Genomic DNA, 27,943 nt, shown 5'->3' on the forward strand with positions numbered 1-27,943 from the left:
AAAAGAAAACTGCTCCCTTAAAGCTACGATCTCCAGCGTCTGACATTGGCACTTCTAACTAATGAGAGCCGGAAAGGTGTTCAGTGGGCAAAGGGATAAGGGGGGGGGCCTGGTACAGGAACCACTAGACGTGAACATGCAGATGCAACAAGCTGTTAACAAGGCCGCTTTACACTGGCCTTTGTGGGAGCGCATCTGAGTACGAGAGTGGCGACATCTTTCCCCAATTAAATCGGACTCTGGAGTGACCGCAGCTGGGACACAGGTCCGACTTCCCCAATCTTCGGGCGGAGACGGGACAAAGCAGAGGCTCACAGTTCAGCTTAGAGATACAGCGTGGAAACAGGCCCTTCGGCCCACCGTGTCCGCACCGACCCCAGCGATCACCCCGCACACTAGTTCCATCCCACACACACCAGGGACAAGTTTTTTTTTAGATTTGGAGATACAGCGCGGAAACAGGCCCTTCGGCCCACCGAGTCCGCGCCGCCCAGCGATCCCCGCACACTAACACTATCCTACACCCACTAGGGACAATTTTTACATTTGCCCAGTCAATTAACCTACAAACCTGTACGTCTTTGGAGTGTGGGAGGAAACCGAAGATCTCGGAGAAAACCCACGCAGGTCACGGGGAGAACGTACAAACTCCGTACAGACGGCGCCCGTAGTCAGGATCGAACCCGAGGCTCCGGTGCTGCATTCGCTGTAAGGCGGCAACTCTACCGCTGCGCCACCGTGCCGCCGATTTACAGAAGCCAATTAGCCGACAAACCCGCACGTCTTTGGAGCGTGGGAGGAAACGGTGGCGCAGCGGTAGAGTTTGCCGCCTTACAGCGAATGCAGCGCCGGAGACTCGGGTTCGATTCTGACTACGGGCGCCGTCTGTACGGAGTTTGTACGTTCTCCCCGTGACCTGCGTGCGTTTCCTCCCACACTCCAAAGACATGCAGGTTTGTAGGTTAACTGGTTTGGTAAATGTAAAAGTTGTCCCCAGTGGGTGTAGGATAGTGTTAATGTGCGAGGATCGCTGGTCGGCGCGGACCCGGTGGGCCGAAGGGCCTGTTTCCGCGCTGCATCTCTAAACAAATCTAAACAGAGAGAGATAGATTCTTGATTAGTACGGGTGTCAGGGGGTTAAGGGGAGAAGGCAGGAGAATGGGGTTAAGAGGGAAAGATAGATCAGCCAGTAGTCTCGATGGGCCGAATGGTCTAATTCTGCGCCTATCACTTGAACCTATGAGGGATTCAGCTCAAGGGAGAGACAGTAATCTTTCTGCCAATGCTTTCTGTCAGGTGAGCAAACTTGGAAAGACAATTTATGCTTCTAAACAATTTTATTAATCAAAGACAAATCTTTCACTTTTTAAGCAAAGGGATTTATAATCTGTGAAGGGTACAGTTATTCGGAAAATTACATTTTCAATGGCGATCAGACATAGACCATTAACTATTAAGATTGAAGGCAGTGCAGTAGTTGGTCTTGAAATAACCCCTCAGGATTATGAGGTTTGCTTTCAGTATTCTAGTTTAGTTTTAGAGACACAGCTCGGAAACAGATCCTTCGGCCCACCGATTCCGCGCCAATCAGCGATCCCCGCACACTAACACTATCGTACACGCCAAGGACATGTTGGCCATCATGACTAGAGGAGTTGAGTACAGGAGCAAAGAGGTCCTTCTGCAGTTGTACAGGGCCCTAGTGAGACCGCACCTGGAGTACTGTGTGCAGTTTTGGTCTCCAAATTTGAGGAAGGACATTCTTGCTATTGAGGGCGTACAGCGTAGATTTACTAGGTTAATTCCCGGAATGGCGGGACTGTCGTATGTTGAAAGACTGGAGCGACTGGGCTTGCATACACTGGAATTTAGAAGGATGAGAGGAGATCTTATCGAAACATATAAGATTATTTAGGGATTGGACACGCTAGAGGCAGGAAACATGTTCCCGATGTTGGGGGAGTCCAGAACCAGGGGCCACAGTTTAAGAATAAGGGGTAGGGCCATTTAGAACGGAGATGCGGAAAAACTTTTTCACTCAGAGAGTTGTGAAGCTGTGGAATTCTCTGCCTCAGGAGGCAGTGGAGGCCGATTCTCTGGATGCTCTCAAGAGAGAGTTAGATAGATCTCTTAACAATAGCGGAGTCAGGGGGTATGGGGAGAAGGCAGGAACGGGGTACTGATTGTGGATGATCAGCCATGATCACATTGAATAGCGGTGCTGGCTCGAAGGGCCGAATGGCCTCCTCCTGCACCTATTGTCTATTGACAATTGACAAATTTAACCGAAGCCGATTAACTTGCAATCCTCCATGTGTTTGGAGTGTGGGAGGAAACCGGAGCACCTGGAGAAAACCCACGCAGTCACGCAGTCTCTGATCCACCGTGCCACCACTCTGGGGATTTTACGGATTCCATGATGTTAGGGATTCAACCCTGCCTTCCACCAAGTCCTGTCATAGAGTCACACAGTGTGGGAACAGGCCCTTCGGCCCAACTTGCCCACACCGACCAACTTGCCCCATCTCCACTAGTCCCACCTGCCTGCATTTGGCCCATATCCTTCTAAATCTATCCAATCCATGTCCCTATGCTTCTTCATTGTGATATTCCCAGCCTCAACTACCTCCTCCAGCAGCTCGTTCCATACACCCACCAGCCTTTGTGCAAAAAAGTTACCCATCAGGTTCCTTATTAAATCTTTCCCCCCTCGTCTTAAACCTATATCCACTGGTTCTCGATTCACCCTCCTACTCTGGGCAAGAGATTCTGTGCATTTATCCGATCTATTCCTCTCATGATTTTGCACGCCTCTGCAAGATCACCCCATCATCCTCCTGCGCTCCAAGGAATAAAGTCCTAGCCTGTTCAACCTTTCCCTACAGCTCAGACCCTCGAGTCCAGGCAACACCCTGGGAAATCCTCTCTGCGCCCTTTCCGGCCCGACAACATCTTTCCCATAACAGGGCTGACCGAAACTGAACACATCAGTCTGAAGAAGGGTCTCGACCCGAAACGTCACCCATTCCTTCTCTCCAGAGATGCTGCCTGACCTGCTGAGTTACTCCAGCATTTTGTGTCTATCTTTGGTTTCAACCAACATCTGCAGTTCCTTCCTACATCAGAATCTGTCTGTCTCTGCCTTAAATGATATCCATTGACTTGGCCTCCACAGCCTTCTGCAGCAACGAATTCCACAGATTCACCACCCTCCGACGAAAGAAATTCCTCCCCATCTCTGTCTAAAAGGAACGTTCTGGAATTCTGTGACTGTGGCCAAGGATCTATCTACACAATACTCTAAACGTGGCCTCGCCAAGCACAGTTCAAACGCTCTCCATATGCAGAATAAAACAACAGCCAAAATGATTTATGGAAAGAGAGAGACAAAAAGAGAGAGAAAAAAAAGAGTGAGAAAAAAAGAGAGAAAAAAAGAGAGAAAAAAAGAGAGAAAAAAAAGAGAGAAAAAAAGAGAGAAAAAAGAGAGAGAGAGAAAAAAGAAAGAGAAAAAAGAGAGAAAAAAGAGAGAGAGAAAAAGAGAGAAAAAAGAGAGAAGAGAGAGAAAGAGAGAGAAAAAAAGAGAGAGGAAAAGAGAGAGAAAAAGAGAGAGAAAAAAGGAGAGAGAAAAAAGAGAGAGAAAGAGAGAAAAAGAGAGAAAAAGGGGGGGAAAGAGAGAAAGAATAGAAGAGAAAAAAAAGAGAAAAAAAGAGAGAGAAAAAAGAGAAAGAAAAAGAGGGAGAGAAAAAGAGAGAGAGAAAAGGAGAGAGAGATAAAGAGAGAGAAAAAAAGAGAGAGAAAAGGAGAGAGAGAGATAAAGAGAGAGAGAAAAAGAGAGAGAAAAGGAGAGAGAGAGAGATAAAGAGAGAGAGATAAAGAGAGAGAGATAAAGAGAGAGAAAAAGGGAGAGAGAAAAAGAGAGAGAGAAATAGAGAGAGAAAAAAGAGAGGAAAAAGAGAGAGAAAAAAAGAGAGAGGAAAAAGAGAAAAAGAGAGAGAGAAAAGGAGAGATAAAGAGAGAGAGAAAAAAAGAGAGAAAAGGAGAGAGAGAGATAATGAGAGAGATAACGAGAGAGAGAAAAAGAGAGAGAAAAGGAGAGAGAAAAAAGAGAGAGAAAGAGAGAGAGAGGAAAAAGAGAGAGGAAAAAGAGAGAGTAAAAGTGAGAGAGGGAAAGAGAGAAAAGAAAGAGAGAAAAAGAGAGAAAAAAAGAGAGAAAAAGAGAGAGAGAAAGAGAGAAGAGAAAAAAGAGAGAGAGAGAGAGAGAGAATCCCGCCACAAGTTAAATCTCTGACCCATCATTAAATCAATTGAGCGTGACTGATTAAAAGCACAACTTGTTCGACACACTAATCAGACACTTACAATCAGCACCCAGATGCCGGCTGGACGTGAGCCCTGACATTTCTAATGGAGGCAACATTTGCATTGGAAGCACGAGGGCTGCCATTAACAACTGCAAATGAAAATGTAATTAACCTTCTCATCAAGTCCCCCTTCGCCAATACGCTGGCTTCGAGTTACCGGAGGGGATAAGCTCCCAATTACAGCGCGCTCCTCACGCCCTGGAGCGTCTCCAGAGCCCGGCGGTTCGGGAGTGCGTGGCAAACGCTCGTCTGCAAGATCCCAGAGCCCCGGGTTCGATCCTGACCACGGGCGCTGTCCGTACCGAGTTTGTACCTTCTCCCCTCTGTGGACTTTCTCCCAGATCTTCGGTTTCCTCCCACGCTCCAAAGACGTGCAGGTTTGTCGGTTAATTTTCTTGGTGTAAATGTGACGATTCTCCCTCGTGTGTGTGTGTGTGTGTGTGTGGGACGGTGTTAGTGTGCGGGGATCACTGGTTGGCTGCGGACCCGGTGGGCCTGTTTGCAGGCTGCATCTCTAAACTAAACTACACTAAAGTGAAGTCGGGCACAAAATGTTGGAGTAACTCAGCGGGTCAGGGGAGCATCTCAGGAGGGAAGGAATGGGTGACGTTTCGGGTCGAGACCCCTCTTGAGACTGAAGATGGAGAAGTGAATTTTTCTATTACGCTCACGGCACAGTGGGTTCCTCTCTCGCCCCCGAGTCAGAAGGTTGTGAGTTCGAGTCCCGCTCCAGGGCCTCGTGTCGGAATATCCTGACTGATGTACACATTGATGGCAGTGACACCTTCGCCTTGACCCGAAACGTCACCCATTCCTTCTCTCCCGAGATGCTGCCTGACCCGCTGAGTTACTCCGGCATTTTTGTGAGATAAATACCTTCGATTTGTACCAGCATCTGCAGTTATTTTCTTACACACACACACTGGGGACAATTTCACTTGCACCAAGCCAATGAACTCAACAAGCCTGCACATCTTTGGAGTGTGGAAGGAAACCGAAGATTTCAGAAAAAACTCACGGGGAGAACGTACAAACTCCGTGCAGACAGCACACGTGGTCGGGATCGAACCCGGGTCTCCGGCGCTGCAAGCGCTGTAAGGCAGCCACTCGCCCAGTTGCCGACTAAGGGTGACCACTTGCCGGGCGAGCTACCCGATGTTGCTAGGAATAGTTCAGTCTGAAGAAGGGTCTCGACCCGAAACGTCACCCATTCCTTCTCTCCCGAGATGCTGCCTGACCCGCTGAGTTACTCCAGCATTTTGTGAATAAATACCTTCGATTTGTACCAGCATCTGCAGTTATTTTCTTATATTGCTAGGAAACCTCACGCACAGTTCAGTATTTCCATCTACGATGAATTTTTTTCATCAAATCGGTGGGGCTTACAATCTCCGTGAGGGACGCACTAAGTCATTCGGCCTGGCCTGGGCTCTCACTCCGACCGAGGTACAGAATAAACGCACACATAACCGCCAAATCCTTGTCCCCGAAAATACCCACATGGCTATTGTGCGGTCACCCCAGGGAAGATGCTTTGCCTTTGATGGAACGGCAGTGGTTCCAACACTCCTGCACTCCCCCATTGTGGACTGACCGATTCATCCACTCGATCAGAATGAACGCCAGTGGGTCAGAACCAAGATGGCCGCTTGCTCCGATTGTCAGCGAAACGTCGCCCGTTCCTTCTCTCCAGAGATGCTGCCCGCCCCCGCTGAGTTACTCCAGCATTTTGCGTCCGCCTTCGGATTAAACCGGCGTTAGGAATACCTCCCTTGACACTCAGCGGCCCTGGATTACCGGCGCCCGGCCCTCATCCTGAGGAGTCTTGAAGGGGTACAATGCAGAGACTAGGGACGGCAGGTAACTCAACAGTAACTCAGCCATGATCGCATTGAATGGCGGTGCTGGATCGAAGGGCCGATTGGCCTCCTCCTGCACCTATTGTCTATTGTCTATTGACGAGCAGCAAATGTGTAGGAAAGAACTGCACAAAATCAAAAATAGACGCCAAACGCTGGAGTAACTCAGCGGGACGGGCAGCATCTCTGGAGAGAAGGAACGGGTGTCGTTTCGGGTCGAGACCCTTCCTCAGACTGAGAGTCAGGGGAGTGGGCGGTACAGAGATAAAATGTAGTTGGAGACAGGGTAAGACCGGTGGGAGAACTGGGAAGGGGGAGGGTGGTGGAGAGCGAGGGAAAGCAAGGGCGACTTTAAGTTGGAGAAGTCAGTGTTCGTACCGCTGGGGTGTAAGCTGCCCAAGCGAAATACGAGGTGCTGTTCCTCCAATTTGCGCTGGGCCTCACTCTGACAGTGGAGGAGGCCCAGGACAGAAAGGTCAGATTGGGAATGGGAGGGGGAGTTGAAGTGCTGAGCCACCGGGAGATCAGGTTGGTTTAGGCTTGGTCTCGCCGACATGCAGGACTGGCAGCATCTCTGGAGAACATGGACAGGTGATTCTTCACCTGTGGTCCCAGTGAAGGGTCCCGACCCGAAACGTCAACCAATGCACAGGGTTGCCAACCGTCCCGTATTAGCCGGGACATCCCCTATTTAGGGCTAAGTTGGTTTGTCCCGTACGGGGCCGCCCTTGTCCCGTGTTCGTAGGGTTGCCAACTTCCCCGCTCCCAAATAAGGGACAAAGGGTGACGTCACCGCCCCGTGCCACACATGACCTCACCCAGCCAGCAGCCACGTGCTCCCGCTCCACCAATGGCGGCAATGCATGTCCTCCAGATATGATTCCTGACCACTTTGTGCCCTTTAGTTCAATTCCTATACACCTGTCGACAATCTCCACGACATTGATGAAGCATAGAGTCACAGATAGACACGAAATGCTGGATGGAGTAACTCAGCGGGACAGGCAGCATCTCCGGGTGACATTTTGGGCCCGAGACCCTTTTTCAGACCCGAAACGTCACCCGTTCCTTCTCCCCAGAGATGCTGCCTGCCCCCGCTGAGTTACTCCAGCATTTTGTGCCCATCTTCGATGTATACCAGTGTCTGAAGTCCCTTGCTACACATAGAGTCAGAGAGTCATTCAGCGTGGAAACAGGCCCTTCGGCCCACACTGACTGGCATGTCCCATCTATGCCAATCCCACCTGGCTGCTCGTGGCCCCTATCCCTCTAAACTTCCCCCCCCCCCCCCCCCCCTCACCTTAAACCTATGTCCCCTGGTTCCCGATTCCCCTACTCTGGTCAAGAGACTCCGTGTGCGTCTAACCGATCTATTCCCCTCTCTCGGATCACTCCCGGCACGGTGGCGCAGCGGTAGAGTTGCTGCCTTACAGCGAATGCAGCGCCAGAGACTCAGGTTCCATCCTGACCACGGGCGCCGTCTGTACGGAGTTTATACGTTCTCTCCGTGACCTGCGCGGGTTTTCTCCGAGACCTTCGGTTTCCTCCCACACTCCAAAGGCGTACGGGTTTGTAGGTTAATCGGCTTGGGCGAATGTAAACAATCGTCCCCAGTGGGCGTAGGGCGGTGTTAGTGTGCGGGGATCGCTGGTCGGCGCGGACCCGGTGGGCCTGTTTCCGCGCTGTGTCTCTGAACTCACTCCTCATCCTCCTGCGCTCCAAGGAATGGAGTCCTTGCCTGCCCAGGGCCTCAGGTGCTGGCAACGTCCTCGTAAATCTTCTCCGCGCTCTCCCCCAGCTTGAGCAGCGGAGGGCGATGAGGCGGAGGAACAAGGTGCCAGCTTCGCAGTAGGCCGAGGTGCCAAATCTAAATCCTCCTCCGTGCGCCCATCATTCAAGCAGAGTGTCTCTCGGCTGACAACTCTTAATGCGTGCAGCATGCAGTTTTGAAACGGGGGGATCACTTTGCAGATGATGTGCTCTGCGGATGATGTAAGTGGCCGTGCCATGTGAACGAGGGACGGGACATGATCTGCTGACTCAGGGCAGTCACGGGAGTGCTGGCAATTAGCGGTCAATTCATCAAACGGCGATGAGCAAGGGGGGGAGGGGACTTTTTCAGTCAGAGAGTTGTGAATCTGTGGAATTCTCTGCCTCAGAAGGCTGTGGAGGCCAATTCTCTGAATGCATTCAAGAGAGAGCTAGATAGAGCTGTTACGGATAGAGGAGTCAGGGGGTATGGGGAGAAGGCAGGAACGGGGTACTGATTGAGAATGATCAGCCATGATCACAACGAATGGCGGTGCTGGCTCGAAGGGCCGAATGGCCTCCTCCTGCACCTATTGTCTATTGTCAACGCCAGCACAGAGCAGAAGATGCAGCATGAAATGGACTGCTTCTCACAGGCCTGTGACAACTTTGGTCTCTCCATCGGCACCAAAGAGACTGAAGTTATGTCCCAGCCCGCACCTGGAAAGCCCTACCAGGAACCACACATCACGGTGAAAGGGGCAGAACCTACAGGCAGTCGACAGCTTGACCTATCTGGGTAGTACACTCTCGCGAGCGGTGAACATTGTCGCTGAGGTCAACAACAGGATTGCCAAGGCCAGCGCTGCCTTCGGGCGACTCCGTGGGAATGTTTGGGAGCGGAGAGGACTCAGCCTTACCACCAAGCTGAAGGTCTACCGGGCAGTGCTACTCACCACTCTCCTCTATGCCAGTGAGACCTGGACTGTCTACAGCAGACATGCCAAACAGCTCAACCACTTTCACTTGAGCTGCCCACGCAGACTCCTTCACATCAGGTGGCAGGACAAAATTCCCGACACAGAGGTCTTGGAACGGGCCGGAATCCCCAGCGTCCACACCCTCCTACGGAAAGCCCAAGCCAGATGGGCAGGCCATGTCGTCAGAATGCCCGAGAGTCGACTGCCAAAACAGCTTCTGTATGGAGAACTGTGTCAGGGCAAGCGCTCAGTAGGAGGACAGAAGAAACAGTTTAAGGACTGTCTCAAAGTGTCCCTCAAAGACTTGGACATCAACCTCAGCACTTGGGAGTCTCTTGCTCTGGACCGTCCAACCTGGCGTAGCAAGCTCACCACAGGAGCCCGTGCAGCAGAGAACAGACGCACTACAGAGGCCCAGAGGAAACGCAAGGCCCGGGCTACCTCCATTTCCACTGCAGCACCCATCCACTTGTGTCCCACGTGTGGGCGTGCCTTCCGGGCCCGGATTGGCCTCACCAGACACTTCCGGACCCACAGTCACAAATCCTCCAACTGAAAGTGAAGTCGTGGTCATCTTCCAACCCGAAGGACGAGCAACAACATTGAGATGGACACAGAAAGGTGGGGTAACTCAGCGGGTCAGGGCGGCGAATCTGTGGAATTCATTGCCGCCCAAGGCAGTGGAGGCTAAGTCAGCGGATATTTCCAAGCAAGAGATGAACAGATTCGGGGGTGTCGGGGGTTATGGAGAGAAGGCAGGAGAATGGGGTGAGGAGGGGGAGGTAAATCAGGCATGATTGAATGGGAAAACAACTGCAGATGCCGGTTCAAATCGAAGGTAGGCACAAAAATGCTGGGGTAACTCAGCGGGTCAGGCAGCATCTCTGGAGAGAAGGAATGGGTGACGTTTCAGACCCGAAACGTCACCCATTCCTTCTCTCCCGAGATGCCGCCTGACCCGCTGAGTTACTCCAGCATTTTGTGCCTGCCTGAGCCATGTTTGAATGGCAATAGACAACAGGTGCGGGAGGAGGCCATTCGGCCCTGCGAGCCAGCACCGCCATTCAATGTGATCATGGCTGATCATTCTCAATCAGTACCCCGTCCCTGCCTTCTCCCCATACCCCCTGACTCCGCTATCCTTAAGAGCTCTATCCAGCTCTCTCTTGAATGCATTCAGAGAATTGGCCTCCACTACCTTCTGAGGCAGAGAATTCTGAGGCGGAATAGACTCGATGGGCCGAATGGCCTAATTCTGCCCTGGTTACATATATGACCCTTATGAGTTACTCCAGCTACTTTGTGCCTATCTTCAGTGTGAACCAGCATCTGCAGTTCCTTCCCGAACAATAGTCACGGGATTGTTTACGGGCGACACGTTGCCGACTCATGGCGCCAGAGACCGCGGGCTCCATCTTGTGAGGCAGCAACTCTACCGTACACCACTGTTTCGGGAGAAATGTTTCCCCAATAGTCAGGCTCGCCCATTGAAGCCGTCTTCAGGCTCGCAACACCCACTTGGGGGAAAGAAAATCAGATCCTTTAATTATCTTAATCATCTTGTTAACATCATGCCATAATCTTCCATAGTCAAGAAAATAAAGGTTTAATCCAGACAGATTTTCCTCGAAGATTAATCCTTTGAAACCAGTCGCATGTCAACTTCTCTACATCGGCGAAACCAAACGAAGGCTCGGCGATCGTTTCGCACAACACCTTCGCTCAGTCCGCCTCAACCGACCTGATCTCCCGGTGGCTGAGCACTTCAACTCCCCCTCCCACTCCCAGTCTGACCTTTCTGTCATGGGCCTCCTCCAGTGCCATAGTGAGGCCCACCGGAAATTGGAGGAACAGCACCTCATATTTCGCCTGGGCAGCTTGCAGCCCAGCGGTATGAACATCGACTTCTCCAACTTTAGATAGTTCCTCTGTCCCTCTCTTCCCCTCCCCCTTCCCAGATCTCCCTCTATCTTCTTGTCTCCACCTATATCCTTCCTTTGTCCCGCCCCCCTGACATCAGTCTGAAGAAGGGTCTCGACCCGAAACGTCACCCATTCCTTCTCTCCCGAAATGCTGCCCGACCTGCTGAGTTACTCCGGCATTTTGGGAAATAAATACCTTCGATTTGTACCAGCATCCGCAGTGATTTTCTTGCAGGACATTCAAGGTAGACACAAGATGCTGGAGCAACTCAGCGGGACAGGCAGCATCTCTGGAGAGAAGGAATGGGTGACGTTTGGGGTCGAGACCAGGCTGAGGGGATGGGTGAGAAGAGACAGTGTGGAGGTTCAGCTCCACTGCCGATGGTCCGGCACGTCCTTTAATCCGCATTTGCAATCCCCCCCCCCCCCCACCCAAACCACCCCAGGAACTTCCCCCGAAAACGTGGCGCCCAGGCTGGGTGGGGCGGCCGATCTCGGCCTCATCGGGACTTCCGTGGACGATCGGCGGGTGGATTCTGCCCCCCCCCCCACCTGCGTCCGGGGGTCTGGAACTCCGGCAGATCCGTTCCTGAGGCCGACTTTGCGGCACGGTATCTCCGCCCCCCCCCCCCCGGGCGAGCCTGGGCGGAACGTTCCGGTACCGTTGGACTCCTCTCGGGAGGCAACACGGACAATCCCAACAAGCCTCTGGAACCAAGGGTGCCGGAAAATCGGTGGTGGACGCGTCATTTACCCTGGATGCACCCACATTGATCCTTGCTACGGGATAAATGGTCAACTTAATAACAGAAGAAAGCAAAACTGGAACAGATTGAATAACAATAGACAATAGACAATAGGTGCAGGAGGAGGCCATTCGTCCCTTCGAGCCAGCACCGCCATTCATTGTGATCATGGCTGATCATTCTCAATCAGTACCCCGTTCCTGCCTTCTCCCCGTACCCCCTGACTCCGCTATCCTTAAGAGCTCCATCTAGCTCTCTCTTGAAAGCATCCAGAGAATTGGCCTCCACTGCCTTCTGAGGCAGAGAATTCCACAGATTCACAACTCTCTGACTGAAAACGTTTTTCCTTGTCTCCGTTCTAAATGGCCTACCCCTTATTCTTAAACTGTGGCCCCTGGTTCTGGACTCCCCCAACATTGGGAACATGTTTCCTGCCTCTAAAGTGTCCAACCCCTTAATAATCTTATACGTTTCGATAAGATCCCCTCTCATCCTTCTAAATTCCAGCGTATACAAGCCCAGTCGCTCCAGTCTTTCAACATACGACAGTCCCGCCATTCCGGGAATTAACCTAGTAAACCTACGCTGCACGCCCTCAATAGCAAGAATATCCTTCCTCAAATTTGGAGACCAAAACTGCACACAGTACTCCAGGTGAGGTCTCACTAGGGCCCTGTACAACTGCAGAAGGACCTCTTTGCTCCTGTACTCAACATCCGATTTGAAGTAAATGATCAAGTTTAATTCTTCTGATCGGAGGGACTGAGGGAAAATCAACATCATTACTCCTCTCAAATTGAAATGTTTTCTCTTAATTAAACTGCACAGGCAGCGACCCATCGAAATTAAAACAAGTTAAAATCGCTCATTTAAAACAAAATTTAAATTGTTTTCATTTGCTAAATTAAGAAGGAGACGAAATTAATTTGGAACTTTCAAATTACAGTTAATCTTAGCATCAAAATAAAGACAATTATTTTGTCTGCCACAATATAAAATGTAATAAAATTGTCATAAATAAGGCAAAATCACATCTTTGCAATCCGCGCAGGGCTTGTAAATACAAGAAGAGACAAGTCTCAATCATGTCTTCCAGTTCCCGTGCTTTAAATTATGCATTTTGTCAGGCGATGAGCAATCACATGCCATCAAGTCCTTAAGGACAGGCACAAAATGCCGGAGTAACGCAGCGGGACAGGCAGCACCTCTGGAGAGAAGGGATGGGCGACGCTTCGGGTCGAGACCCTTCTTCAGACTGGTTCGGGGATACGGGAAATGAGAGATGGAGACGGTGATGTGGAGAGATCAAGACCGATGAAGGAGAGATATGCAAAAGAGTAACGATGATAGAAACATAGAAACATAGAAAATAGGTGCAGGAGTAGGCCATTCGGCCCTTCGAGCCTGTACGCACCGCCACTCAATATGATCATGGCTGATCATCCAGCTCAGTAACCTGTACCTGCCTTCTCTCCATACCCCCTGATCCCTTTAGCAAAAAGGGCCACATCTAACTCCCTCTTAAATATAGCCAATGAACTGGCCTCAACTACCTTCTGTGGCAGAGAATTCCACAGACTCACCACTCTCTGTGTGAAGAAATGTTTTCTCATCTCGGTCCTAAAAGACTTCCCCCTTATCCTTAAGCTGTGACCCCTGGTTCTGGACTCCCCCAACATCGGGAACAATCTTCCCGCATCTAGCCTCTCCAACCCCTTAAGAATTTTATATGTTTCTATAAGATCCCCCCTCAGTCTTCTAAATTCCAGCGAGTACAAGCCCAGTCTATCCAGTCTTTCCTCATATGTAAGGAGGAGGCCATTCGGCCCTTCTAGCCAGCACCGCCATTCAATGTGATCATGGCATATCATTCTCAATCAGTACCCCGTTCCTGCCTTCTCCCCATACGCCCTGACTCCGCTATCCTTAATAGCTCTATCTAGCTCTCCCTTGAATGCATTCAGAGAATTGGCCCCCACTGCCTTCTGAGGCAGAGAATTCCACAGATTCACAACTCTCTGACTGAAAAAGCTTTTCCTCATCTCAGTTCTAAATAGACAATAGACAATAGGTGCAGGAGTAGGCCATTCAGCCCTTCGAGCCTACCCCTTATTCTTAAACTGTGGCCCCTTGTTCTGGACTCCCCCAACATTGGGAACGTGTTTCCTGCCTCTAACGTGTCCAACCCCTTAATAATCTTATACGTTTCGATAAGATCTCCTCTCATCCTTCTAAATTCCAAGAGGTACAGAAGTATGAAAACGCACACCTCCAGATTCAGGGACAGTTTCTTCTCGGCTGTTATCAGACAACTGAACCATTCCACTACAACCAGAGAGCAGTGCTGAACTACTATCTACCTCATTGGTGACCCTCGGACTATCCTTGATCGGACTTTGCTGGCTTTACCTCACACTAAACGTTATTCCCTTATCATGTATCTATACATTGTAAATGGCCCGATTGTAATCGTGTGTTGTCTTTCCACTGACTGGTTAGCGCGCAGCAAAAGCTTTTCACTGTACCTCGGTACACGTGAAAATAAACTAAACTGAACAGCCTGGGCCGCCCGTTCATAACAGGCAACATAACAAACAGGCAACATAACAATAACATGTGGCGCAGCGGTAGAGTTGCTGCCTTACAGCGAATGCAGCGCCGGAGAGTCAGGTTCGATCCTGACTACGGGCGCCATCTGTACGGAGTTTGTACGTTCTCCCCGTGACCTGCGTGGGTTTTCTCCGAGATCTTCGGTTTCCTCCCACGCTCCAAAGACGTGCAGGTATGTAGCTTAATTGGCTGGGCAAATGTAAAAATTGTCCCTAGTGGATGTAGGATAGTGTTAATGTGCGGGGATCGCTGGGCGGCGCGGACCCGGTGGGCCGAAGGGCCTGTTTCCGCGCTGTATCTCTAAAAACAAAATCTAAAATTCAGCCTGAAGAAGGGTCTCGGCCCGAAACGTCGCCCATTCCTTCCCTCCTGAGATGCCCCCTGACCCGCTGAGTTACTCCAGCTTTTTGTGTCTATCTGCGATTTAAACCAGCATCTGCAGTTCCTACCCATGTACGTAATAAAGAAACCGTTGAAGGAACATCATTGCTGGTTACAGGAGCAAATAGGTAACAAAGGTGTGAGTGTGGGTCCTATTACAGGTAAATGTAGACACAGAATGCTGGAGTAACTCAGCGGGACAGGCAGCATCTCCGGAGAGAAGGAATGGGTGACGTTTCAATAGACAATAGACAATAGACAATAGGTGCGGGAGGAGGCCATTCGGCCCTTCGAGCCAGCACCGCCATTCAATGTGGTCATGGCTGATCATTCTCAATCAGTACCCCGTTCCTGCCTTCTCCCCATACCCCCTGACTCCGCTATCCTTAAGAGCTCTATCTAGCTCTCTCTTGAATGTATTCAGAGCATTGGCCTCCACTGCCCTCTGAGGCAGAGAATTCCACAGATTCACAACTCTCTGACTGAAAAAGTTTTTCCTCATCTCAGTTCTAAATGGCCTACCCCTTATTCTTAAACTGTGGCCCCTGGTTCTGGACTCCCCCAACATTGGGAACGTGTTTCCTGCCTCTAACGTGCCCAACCCCTTAATAATCTTATACGTTTCGATAAGATCCCCTCTCATCCTTCTAAATTCCAGTGTATACAAGCCTAGTCGCTCCAGTCTTTCATCATACGACAGTCCCGCCATTCCGGGAATTAACCTGGTAAACCTACGCTGCACGCCCTCAATAGCAAGAATATCCTTCCTCAGAAGTGACCCGAAAACGTCACCCATTCCTTCTCTCCAGAGATGCTGCCTGTCCCGCTGAGTTACTCCAGCGTTTTGTGTCTACCTTCGGTGTTAGTCAGCGTCTGCAGTTCCGTTCCCACACGGGTAAATCTAGCCCCACTGTCGTTGTGCTACCTGGCAATGAACTTGAACACTGTGTTCTCCATTGTCGAGCTGCAGGGGATGGACGAGCTCTTAGACAGAATATTTCTCATCTGTATTTAGCGTGGAGAAAGTCACAGAGGCCAGGGAATTCAAGAAAGCAAATAGCAATGTCGTGAAGCACATCTGTGTTACAAAGCAGGTTGCATCGGCAATCTTAAACCTTGGAAAGTTGGGTTAGAAATCCCTGGATCCTAACCTTTGTTTTACTGTAGTTTTTAGTTTAGAGTTGCAGTGGGGAAACAGGCCCTTCGGCCCACCGAGTCTGTGCCGACCAGAGATCCCCGCACACACACACACACATTAACACCATTCTACACACACTGGGGACAATTTTTACATTTACCAACCGCACGTCTTTGGAGCGTGGGAGGAAACCGAAGATCTCGGAGGACATCGTCGCGGGGAGAACGTACAAACTCCGCACAGACGGCGCACGCGGTCGGGATCGAACCCGGGGTCTCCGGCGCTGCATTCGCTGCGAGGCAGCAACTCTGCCGCTGCGCCACCGTGACCGCCCTACCGGGTCTCCCAGTGGCCAACCATTCCAACTCTCCTTCCCATTCCCACACTGACCTTTCTGTCCTGGGCGTTCTCCATTGCCAGAGTGAGGCCCAGCGCAAATTGGAGGAACAGCAAATTACTGCCCTCTTGGGTACAGAGCTTGTAACGTTGTCCCTGTACAGAGTTTGTACGTTGCCCCTGTACAGAGTTTGTACGTTGTCCCTGTACAGAGTTTGTACGTTGTCCCTGTACAGAGTTTGTACGTTGTCCCTGTACAGAGTTTGTGCATTGTCCCTGTACAGAGTTTGTAACGTTGTCCCTGTACAGAGTTTGTGCATTGTCCCTGTACAGAGTTTGTAACGTTGTCCCTGTACAGAGTTTGTGCGTTGTCCCTGTACAGAGTTTGTACGTTGTCCCTGTACAGAGTTTGTGCATTGTCCCTGTACAGAGTTTGTACGTTGTCCCCTGTACAGAGTTTGTGCGTTGTCCCTGTACAGAGTTTGTACGTTGTCCCTGTACAGAGTTTGTACGTTGTCCCTGTACAGAGTTTGTACGTTGTCCCTGTACAGAGTTTGTACGTTGTCCCTGTACAGAGTTTGTACGTTGTCTCTGTACAGAGTTTGTACGTTGTCCCTGTACAGAGTTTGTACGTTGTCCCTGTACAGAGTTTGTACGTTGTCAACGTACAGAGTTTGTACGTTGTCCCTGTACAGAGTTTGTACGTTGTCCCTGTACAGAGTTTGTACGTTGTCCCTGTACAGAGTTTGTACGTTGTCCCTGTACAGAGTTTCTACGTTGTCCCTGTACAGAGTTTGTACATTGTTTGTACATGGCCGTCCCATAAGTTTTCTCCCGTTTCCTCCCACATTCCAAAGACGTGCAGGTTTGTAGGTTAATTGGCTTCTGCAACTTATCCCACACGAGTAGGATAGAACTCATGTACTATGGTCAGCGGATACTCGCTGGGCCGAAGGGCCTGTTTCGAAGCTGTATCCCTAAACTAAAGTAAACTAAACCTAATATATAATCTATATAAAAGGACTGGACAAGCTGGATGCAGGAAAAATGTTCCCAATGTTGGGGGAGTCCACACAGTCTTAGAATAAAGGGGAGGCCATTTAGGGCGGCACGGTGGCGCAGCGGTAGAGTTGCCGCCTTACAGCGAATGCAGCGCCGGAGACTCAGGTTCGATCCTGACTACGGGCGCCGTCTGTACGGAGTTTGTACGTTCTCCCCGTGACCAGCGTGGGTTTTCTCCGAGTTCTTCGGTTTCCTCCCACACTCCAAAGACGTACAGGTTTGTAGGTTAATTGGTTGGGCAAATGTTTTTTTTTAAATTGTCCCTAGTGTGTGTAGGATAGTGTTAGTGTGCGGGGATCGCTGGGCGGCGCGGACCCGGTGGGCCGAAGGGCCTGTTTCCGCACTGTATCTCTAAATCTAAAATCTAAAACTGAGGTGAGAAGGAACTTTTTCACCCAGAGATTTGTGGATTTGTGGAATTTTCTGACGCAGAGGGCAGTGGAGGACAAATCACTGGATGAATTTAAGAGAGAGTTAGATAGAGCTCTAGGGGCTAGCGGAATCAAGGGGTATGGGGAGAAGGCAGGCACGGGTTACTGATTGTGGATGATCAGCCATGATCACAATGAATGGCTGTGCTGGCTCGAAGGGCTGAATGGCCTCCTCCTGCACCTATTTTCTATGTTTCTAATCTAAACATGTACCCGGAGAAAACCCACGCAGGTCACGGGGAGAACGTACAAACTCCGTACAGACAGCGCCCGTAGTCGGGATCGAACCCGGGTCTCTGGCACTGTAAGGCAGCAACTCTACCACTGCGCCACCGTGCCGCCCAGCGTAAGGCTCGATTGTAATCAAGTGTTGTCTTTCCACTGACTGGATAGCACGCAACAAAAGCTGTTCACTGTACCTCGGTACACGTGATAATAAAACTAAAATGGAAGGAACTCAAATGGTGCTGGGTTATTTTTATCTTTTTTGTTTAAATCTTTTTTTTTTCCCCGCTGATGTTGAGGTTTAGACAATAGACAATAGGTGCAGAAGGAGGCCATTTGGCCCTTCGAGCCAGCACTGCCATTCAATGTGATCATGGCTGATCATTCTCAATCAGTACCCCCGTTCCTGCCTTCTCCCCATACCCCCTGACTCCGCTATCCTTAAGAGCTCTATCCAGCTCTCTCTTGAATGCATTCAGAGAATTGGCCTCCACTGCCTTCTGAGGCAGAGAATTCCACAGATTCACAACTCTCTGACTGAAAAAGTTTTTCCTCATCTCAGTTCTAAATGGCCTACCCCTTATTCTTAAACTGTGGCCCCTTGTTCTGGACTTCCCCCCAACATTGGGAACACGTTCCCTGCATTAAAGAAAGCCGGTCCCGGTGCCGAGACGTAAAATCTCGTTGAGGTGTGGTTACCATGGCTACCGTTAAAAGACTCCCCGCCGAGGGGACTAGATTGTTAGCGTTTCTGTTGAAAGAGGTGGTGATGTAAGTTGGCGAGCAGCACACCTGTGGGGAGAAGGCCTTTGCTGCCTTTCCGCTGCCTCAGAACCACTTCCCAAGACTCTCCCCCACCCCCCCCCCACCCCCCCCACTACGTCCATTGACTTTACGCAGGGGTCTAAAGGCATCTCGTCAGGCTCCATTGTCCTCCCAGCTTGGCCGAGGATTGTGTTCGTCCGGAGAAGGAAGGAGCCTCGGAATCGTGGTACCTGGGAGACTGCGGTGGGGGAAAGCAGAGGCAACAACCCCCTTGCTCTAGGGGGAAACAAAAAACCTGCAGATGCTGGTGTACATCGAAGGTGGACACAAAATGGTGCAGTAACTCAGCGGGTCGGGCAGCTTCTCGGGAGAGAAGGAACGGGTGACGTTTTGGGTCGAGGCCCTTCTTCAGACTGATGGGTGACGTTTCAGGTCGAGGCCCTTCTTCAGGCTGACGGAGGGCCTCGACCCGAAACGTCACCCATTCCTTCTCTCCCGAGATGCTGCCCGACCCGCTGAGCTAGTCCACCATTTTGTGTCCATCCTGCTACAGTCTGGGCTGCGGCAGCATTAGTGGTCGGATGTGTTTACACACCTCACAGTGTCCCGCTCCCACCCTCCCCCAATGTCTCCTGCACACACACACACACACACACACACACACACACACACACACACACACACACACACACACACACACACACACACACACACACACATACACACACACACACACACTCACACACACACACACACACACACACACACACACACACACACACACATACATGCACACGGACGCATATGCACACGCACACATGAGCGTGCGCGCACGCACAGATGCACGTACAAGCAGGCTGATGTACGCTTGCATACATGTACACGTGTTCACGTGCGCGCGCAAAAGCCCACACTCTGCGCCACAGCCTCAGAATTAAAGGATGTTCCTTTAGGAAGGAGATGAGGAGGAATTTCTTTAGTCAGAGGGTGGTGAATCTGTGGGATTCTTTGCCACTGAAGGCTGTGGAGGCCAAGTCAGTGGATATTTTTAAGGCAGAGATAGATAGATTCTTGATTAGCACAGGTGGCTGGGGTCATGGGGAGAAGGCAGGGGGATGGGGTGAGCATCAAAGATACTAGAGGAGCACGATGGACCACTCCGTTGAAATCGCCTACACTGAAGTGTAGTAGGCAAAGGAGCCATTTTAGTAAGCAAAACCCGCCGTTCGCTCTGCCTCTCGCAGTGTAATCAGTGTTTTGGGGGAACAGTATGTGTGATGATACCATTAAAATGCAGAATATATCTCATCCATCAATTCACAGATTTTTGTTATTGTTCTTTTTAAATGTTTCTGCAAGTTTCTGCCGACTAAAATGGCCGCCGTGACGTACTACGGTTGTTAGGGTCGAGCGGTCTATCTTGCTCCTCTAGTATCTTTGGTGAGGAGGGAGAGATAGATCAGCCATGATTGAATGGCGGAGTAGACTTGATGGGCCGAATGGCCTAATTCTGATCCTATCACTTATGAACATAAAAGGACTGAACAAGCTAGATGCAGGAAAAATGTTCCCATTGTTGGGGGAGTCCAGAACCAGGGGTCACACACAGTCTGAGAATAAAGGGGAGGCCATTTAAAACTGAGGTGAGAAGGAACTTTTTCACCCAGAGATTTGTGGAGTTCTCTGCCGCAGAGGGCAGTGGAGGCCAAATCACTGGATGAATTTAAGGGAGAGTTAGATAGAGCTCTAGGGGCTAGTGGAATCAAGGGATATGGGGAGAAGGCAGGCACGGGTTACTGATTGTGGATGATCAGCCATGATCACAATGAATGGCGGTGCTGGCTCGAAGGGCTGAATGGCCTCCTCCTCCACCTATTTTCTATGTTTCTATGTTTCTAATCTAAACATGTACCCGAAGAAAACCCGTGCAGGTCACGGGGAGAACGTACAAACTCCGTACAGACAGCGCCCGTAGTCAGGATCGAACCCGGTTCTCTGGCGCTGTGAGGCAGCAACTTTACCGCTGCGCCACTCTGTGTAAGGCTCAATTGTAATTGTGTATTGTCTTTTTCACAAGGAACTTTGTCACAAAGGCCCCATCCGACACACTAGGGACACTTTACAATTTTCCGGACTGTAACCCACCAGTCCGTCAAAAAAGAATACAATCGAGCCATTCGCTGTGTTTAGTGTTGATACGCATAATCAAACCAACACGATTGGACAGGCTGGAAGCAGGAAAAATGTTCCCCATGTTGGGGGAGTCCAGAACCAGGGGTCACACAGTCTAAGAATAAGGGGTTAGGCCATTTAGGACTGAGATGAGGAAACACTTTTTCACCCAGAGAGTTGTGAATCTGTGGCATTCTCTGCCACCGAAGGCAGCGGAGGCCAATTCACTGGATGTTTTCAAGAGAGAGTTGGGTTTAGCTCTTAGGGCTAAAGGAATCAAGGGATATGGGGGGAGAAAGTAGGAACGGGGTACTGATTTTGGATGAGCAGCCACGATCACATTGTGTAAGAAAATAACTGCAGATGCTGGTACAAATCGAAGGTATTTATTCACAAAATGCTGGAGTAACTCAGCGGGTCAGGCAGCATCTCAGGAGAGAAGGAATGGGTGACGTTTCGGGTCGAGACCCTATGGCGGTGCTGACTCGAAGGGCCGAATGGCCTACTCCTGCACCTATTTTCTATGTTTATGCACAATGGCACAGAACCATACTTAACCAAACGTACACGTGTGATCGCATGGAAATGCACACGCAAACACACAGATGAACTTTCTTTACTCCATCAGCTCTCTGAGGAATCTGCCAATTAATTAACGTGCAGCTCTTAACTTAGATTAGTTTAGTTTTGATTTGGAGATACAGCGCGGAAACAGGCCCATCAGCCCACCGGGTCCGCGCCGACCAGCGATCCCCGCACACTAATACTATCCCACGCACACTAGGGACAATTTTACTTTTATCCCGAACCTACAAAACCGTACGTGTGGGAAGGAAGCGAAGATCTCGGAGAAAACCCACACAGGTCACGGGGAGAAGGTCCAAACCTCGTTCACACCGAGAGTCAGGTGAGAGGGAGACCCAGAGATAAGGACGGTGAGGTGTGGAAACGAGACATCAAAGGGGACGAAGCCCAAGGAAAGCGTAGGATAGATCGTTGTTCGCTGGGGGAAGGTGACAATGAAGGATACACAGAGGTAAAATGTATTCAGGGGGACAGTCAGACTGGTGGGAGAACTGGGAAGGGGGAGGGATGGAGAGAGAGGCAACTTGAAGTTGGAGAAGTCAATGTTCGTACCGCTGGGGTGCGAGCTGCCCAAGCCAAATATGAGGTGCTGTTCCTCCAATTTGCGCTGGGCCTCACTCTGACAGTGGAGGAGGCCCAGGACGGAAAGGTCAGTGCGGGAGTGGGAGGGGGAGTTGAAGTGCTGAGCCACCGGGAGATCAGGTAGGTGGAGGTTGGACTGAGCGCAGGTGTTCGATGCTGGAGGTGGAGTTGGCACAGTGAGGTCCGCCTCGCTCCACCCCCATCGGCGCGCTGGGACGTGAGCAGAGGTGAGTGCGGCGTGACATTCACCACTGCCACGGCCCTGCTTAGACGTGATGGATGGCAGGCCCACCTACATTAGTGCCTTGACTGCTTGCCAGAGATATGATAAATGACCATTCCCCAGCCACTGATCCCACTCACAATAAAACCTTGTGCCCGAGTACTTACCTGGAGGTGAGTACTCTCCTCTCTCTCTCTCTCTCTCTCTCTCTCTCCTCTCTCTCTCTCTCTCTCTCTCTCTCTCTCTCTCTCTCACTCTCTCTCTCTCTCTCTCTCTCTCTCTCTCTCTCTCTCTCTCTCTCTCTCTCTCTCTCTCTCTCTCTCTCTCTCTCTCTCTCTCTCTCTCTCTCTCTCCTCTCTCTCTCTCTCTCTCTCTCTCTCTCTCTCTCTCTCTCTCTCTCCTCTCTCTCTCTTTCTCTCTCTCTCTCTCTCTCTCTCTCTCTCTCTCCTCTCTCTCTCTCTCTCTCTCATTCCATCTCCCTCGCACTCTCTCTCTCTCTTTCCTCTCTCTTATTCCTCCCTCTCTCTTTCTGTCTCTCGCTCTCTTTCTTTCAATCTCCCTCTCACTCTTTCCTCTCTCTCTCTTTATCTCATTCCTCTCCCCCTCTCTCTCTCTCTTTCCTCTCTCTCATTCCCTCTCTCTCTCTCTCTCTCTCTCTCTCTCATTCTTTCCTTTCTCTTTCTGCATTCCCCTCTCTCTCTCTCTCTCTCTCTCTCTCTCTCTCTCTCTCTCTCTCTCTCTCTCCCTCTCTTATTCCCCTCTCTCTCTCTCCCTCTCATTCTTTCCTTTCTCTTTCTGCATTCCTCTCCCTCTCTCTTTCCTCTCTTTGTCCCCTCTCTCTCTCTCTCTCTCTCTCTCTCTCCCCCCCTCTCTCTCTCTCTCTCTCTCTCTCTCTCTCTCTCTCTCCCTCTCTTATTCCCCTCTCTCTCCCTTTCTCTCTCTCTCTTTCCTCACTCTCTCTCACTCTCTCTCTAGAAAGTCACATAGAGTGATACAACGTGGAAACAGGCCCTTCGGCCCAACTTGCCCACACCGGCCAACATCTCCCAGCTACACTAGTCCCCAATGCCCGCGCTTGGCCCCTATCCTCCAAACCCGTCCTATCCATGTAACCCTCGAGGGGTTTTCTCCGGGTGCTCCGGTTTCCTCCCACACTCCAAAGACGCGCAGGCTGGTCTGGGCTGCTATTCATTGCCCTTAGTATGTAGGTGAGGTGGAGAATGTGGGAGGAGTAGAGGGGATGATTAATTTAGGTCTGGTGGCATACCGTAGCGACAGACCCTTTCCGGCTCACCGAGTCCATGCCGAACACCGATCACCCATCCATACTAGTCTGAGGAAGGGTCTCGACCCGAAACGGCACCCCGTTCCTTCTCTCCCGAGATGCTGCCTGACCTGCTGAGTTACTCCAGCGTTTTGTGTCTACCTTCGATTTAAACCAGCATCGGCAGTATTGTTCCGACACACCAGGTCAATAATGTTGCCCCACTTTCACAACCGCTCCGCACACACGAGGGGCAACTTACAGAAGCCGATTGTGCCCGACACACCGCACGTCTTTGCAGTGTGAGAGGAAACCGGAGACCCCCCAGAGGTTTGTTGCTTGATTGGCCTCGGTAAAACATTGTAAATGCGTGATTTATTATCTTTTTTTAGATCTAGAGATACAGAGACACAGCGCGGAAACAGGCGCCCTTCGGCCCACCGGGTCCGTGCTGCCCAGCGATCCCAGCACACTAACACTATCCTACACCCACTGGGGACAATTTTTACATTTGCCCAGCCAATTAACCTACACACTTGTACGTCTTTGGAGTGTGGGAGGAAACCGAAGATCTCGGAGAAAACCCGCGCGGGTCACGGGGAGAACGTGCAAACTCCAAACTAGGATAGTGTTGGTGTACCGGGGTAGGGCGATGGCTGGTCGGCCCGGACTCGGTGGGCCGAAGGGCCTGTTTCCACGCCATATCTCCACGGTGGCGTGACAATCCTAAACACACGCGCCACGCCGTTTCCCCCCCCCCCCACAGGAGGAACAACCTGGTCCTCCCTCCTTCGAAACAGAGAACATTTGATGCTCAAACAGTCCCTCCTTCACCCCTCATGAATATTCGCCGAGCGCCAGCCCAAACATACGAGTATTAATAAAGGCAGCTAATGAATATTAACGAGGACACGACAAGAGAAGAAAAATTAAAATGAACAGCGTCGCATTAGTGTTTGGATTGGTGTTTGTGTAGCCCGGCCAACCTGCCTGGGCATCGATCACTGCGCAGAGAATCGTGTAGAGAGAGAGAGAGAGAGGCACGGAGCCCACCTCAAACAACCAGCTAAACAATCAGATACAAATCTCTCTGGTCACGAATGGTGGACCCACTCCCACCCCCCGAGCGTTATTTAGACGGAACAAGTTTAAAAATATATATATTAGCTCTTCTCTCATAGAAACATCGAAACATAGACAATAGGTGCAGGAGGAGGCCGTTTGGCCCTTCGAGCCAACACCGCCATTCATAGAAACATAGACAATAAGTGCACTAGGAGGCTGTTTGGCCCTTCAAGCCAGCACCGCCATTCACTGAAACATCGACAATAGGTGCAGGAGGAGGCCGTTTGGCCCTTGCTTCGAGCCAGCACCGCATCTACCGATCTTTTCCTCTCATGATTTGTTTACAAAATCCCAGGTCCTGCCTCAGAAGGCAGTGGAGGCCAGTTCTTTGAATGCATTCAAGAGAGAGCTAGATAGAGCTCTTAATGATAGCGGAGTCAGGGGGTATGGGGAGAAGGCAGGAACGGGTACTGATTGAGAATGATCAGCCATGATCACATTGAATGGCGGTGCTGGCTCGAAGGGCCGAATGGCCTCCTCCTGCACCCATTGTCTATTGACTCTGGCGCTGAGAGGCAGCCACTTTACCGCTGCGCCACCGTGCAGCCCCTCGCATGGAAGGGCACGTACAGTATTATCTGTTGAGATTGGATGGCGTGCAAGACAAAGCCCAATCACTGTCGCTCGGTCAATAATAAACCTGAACCTGAACCGAAGGCCAGACGATTGGTCACATCGTGTTGCCTGGGGCGCGTCAGGCGGTTGTCAAACGCTGGCGTTAGCGCTATCAAACAAAGCAGATCGGACTAGCACCCAGTGCAATGGTAACGTGCCTCTCAGAATAATTTATGCACCTGTCTCCAGAAAAATAAATCCATTCTAATAAACCTGCCGAGTGGGCATGTAATTAGGAAATTAATTTCAATTCAAATGCGCGAGAGTTGACGGGCTTCAGAGGAAGAGAGAGCAGAGAATGTGGCGGGGAACTAGCCTGGGGCGTTGTGTGGAAGGGGCAGATGGAATCACAGACCCCCCCCTTGCACGAGTCACAGGTGGAGCAGCGGTAGAGTTTTTTAGATTTTAGATTTAGAGATACAGCGCAGAAACAGGCCCTTCGGCCCACCGGGTCCGCTCCGCCCAGCGATCCCCGCACACTAACACCATCCTACACCCACTAGGGACAATTTTTTAAACATTTGCCCAGCCAATTAACCTACAAACCTGCACGTCTTTGGAGTGTGGGAGGAAACCGAAGATCTCGGAGAAAACCCACGCAGGGCACGGGGAGAACGTACAAACTCCGTACAGACGGCGCCCGTAGTCGGGATCGAACCCGAGTCTCCGACGCTTACAGCGCCGCTTACAGCGCCGGAGACCCAGGTTCGATCCCGACTGCGGGTGCTGTCTGTACGGAGTTTGCACGTTCTCCCCGCGTGGGTTTTCTCCGGGCGCTCCAGTTTCTCCCACACTCCAAAGACGTCGAGGTTTATTGGTTAATTGGCTCGATGTAAGTGTAAAAACTGTTCCTACTGTGTGTAGGATAGTGTTCGTGTGCGGGCATTGCTGGTCGGTATAGACTCGGCGGGCCGAAGGGCCTGTTTCCGTGCTGTATCCCTAAGCTAAACTAGCGCTGCACCACCACGACAAGAGGCACCATTTTGGGGAATCAAAATGAGGAGCAGATAGGGTAAACGTACAGAGTATTTTAAAGTATTTGACTGTACACGTGATAGTAAAGAAACCATTGAACTATAGTCATAGAGTGATACACTGTGGAAACAGGCCCTTCGGCCCAACTTGCCCACACTGGAGTAATTAGATTACCACAATATCCACCAGCAAATTGGTTACCAGAAACCACAACTTCCTCAGCACAGGTTCACCACTGATTTTCCGGCAACTAGTCAAGTCAAGTCGTCCATTTTATTTGTACAGCACATTTAAAAACAACCCACGTTGACCGAAGTGCTGTACATCAGTGCAGGTACTAAGAAACGAACATACAATGGCACGCAAAACATAACAGCACATACATAAACAGTTCACAGCGCCCCCTCAGAGGGCCTCAAAACGCTAGGGAGTAGAAATAGGTTTGAGCTTGGACTTAAAGGAGTCGATGGAGGGGGCAGTTCTGATGGGGAGAGGGATGCTGTTCCACAGTCTAGGAGCTGCAACCGCAAAAGCGCGGTCACCCTGAGCTTAAGCCTAGACCGCGGGATAGTCAGTAGCCCCAAGTCGGCCGACCTGAGGGACCTGGAGATAGAGTGGTGGGTTAGAAGATTTTTGATATGGAGGAGGGGGGCAAGCCCGTTGAGGGCTTTGTATGTGAATAGGAGGAGCTTGAAGTTGATTCTGTACCGTACTGGGAGCCAGTGGAGAGAGGCCAGAATCGGGGTGATGTGGTCCCTTTTACGGGTACCCGTCAGGAATCTCGCTGCGGCGTTTTGACCAGTTGAAACAGGGATGATTGGCTGATCCCAGTGTTTAGGGAGTTGCAGCAGTCTAGGCGGGAGGAAATGAATGCGCGGATGATTTTTTTCAACATCGTCAGATTGGAGAATGGTTTGATTTTAGCTATGGTATGAAGCTGGCTTTTACCACAGCCTTGACTTGCTTGTCAAACTTTAGTGGTGGTCTAGCACCTCCTTTAATCCGGACAAAATCACCAGAGCACACTTGGAATCCCCCCACCCCTGGAAGTCCCCCTGAAAACGTGGCACCCAGGCCAGGTGAGGCGGCCGATCTCGGCCTCATCGGGACTTCCGCGGCCCATCAGTGGGTGGAATCTGCCCCCTTGCATCCGGGGCTCGGGAACTCCGGCCGACAGATTCGTTCCCGTTGCCGACTCCCTAGGCCGACTTTGCGGCCCTGTATCTCGGGCCCCCCCCCCCCCCCCCCCCCGGCGGGCTTGGGCGGAACGTTCCGGTACCGCTGGACTCCTCTCGGGAGGCCGTGACCTCTGTCGGTCCAGCAACACGGACAATCCAACAAGCCTCTGGGAACCAAGGGTGCCGTGAAATTGGTGGTGGACGCGTCATTTACCTTGGATGCACCCACATTATGATGTGACTGATGTGTTTGCATGGGGATAAATGGTCAACTTCATAACGGGAGAAGAGAAGACAGGAACAGATGGAATAATATCCGATTTGTCGGAAATCACCAATTTTAATTCTTCTTATCAGAGGAAAATCAACATCCATTACTCCTCTCAAATTGATAATGTGTTCTCTAATTAAACTACCAAAACTTAGTAAAGTTACTATCCCTCATTTACAAACAATTGTTCCGGCAACACAGATAATCCGGCAAGCCTCTGGAAACAAGGGCGCCCGGGGGAAAACAAAATCGGTGGTGGATCTGTACCAAGGGTTGCCAACTGTCCCGTATCAGCCGTATATTTTGGACCAAACTGGCTTGTCCTGTACGGGACCGCCTTTGTCCCGTATTAGGGCCGGGGAGCGCTGTAGGCCCGGACACTGCACGC

General features: G+C 50.8%; 1 protein-coding gene across 1 annotated transcript in view; it reads right to left on the minus strand.

Moving 5' to 3' along the window:
- LOC144611390 (voltage-dependent T-type calcium channel subunit alpha-1I-like) overlaps positions 1–27,943 on the minus strand; it is a 382,459-nt gene that overhangs the window by 353,416 nt on the left and 1,100 nt on the right. The window lies entirely within an intron of this gene.

The sequence above is a fragment of the Rhinoraja longicauda genome, chromosome 40 (genome assembly GCF_053455715.1).
Source record: "Rhinoraja longicauda isolate Sanriku21f chromosome 40, sRhiLon1.1, whole genome shotgun sequence".
Lineage (NCBI taxonomy): Eukaryota > Metazoa > Chordata > Chondrichthyes > Rajiformes > Arhynchobatidae > Rhinoraja > Rhinoraja longicauda.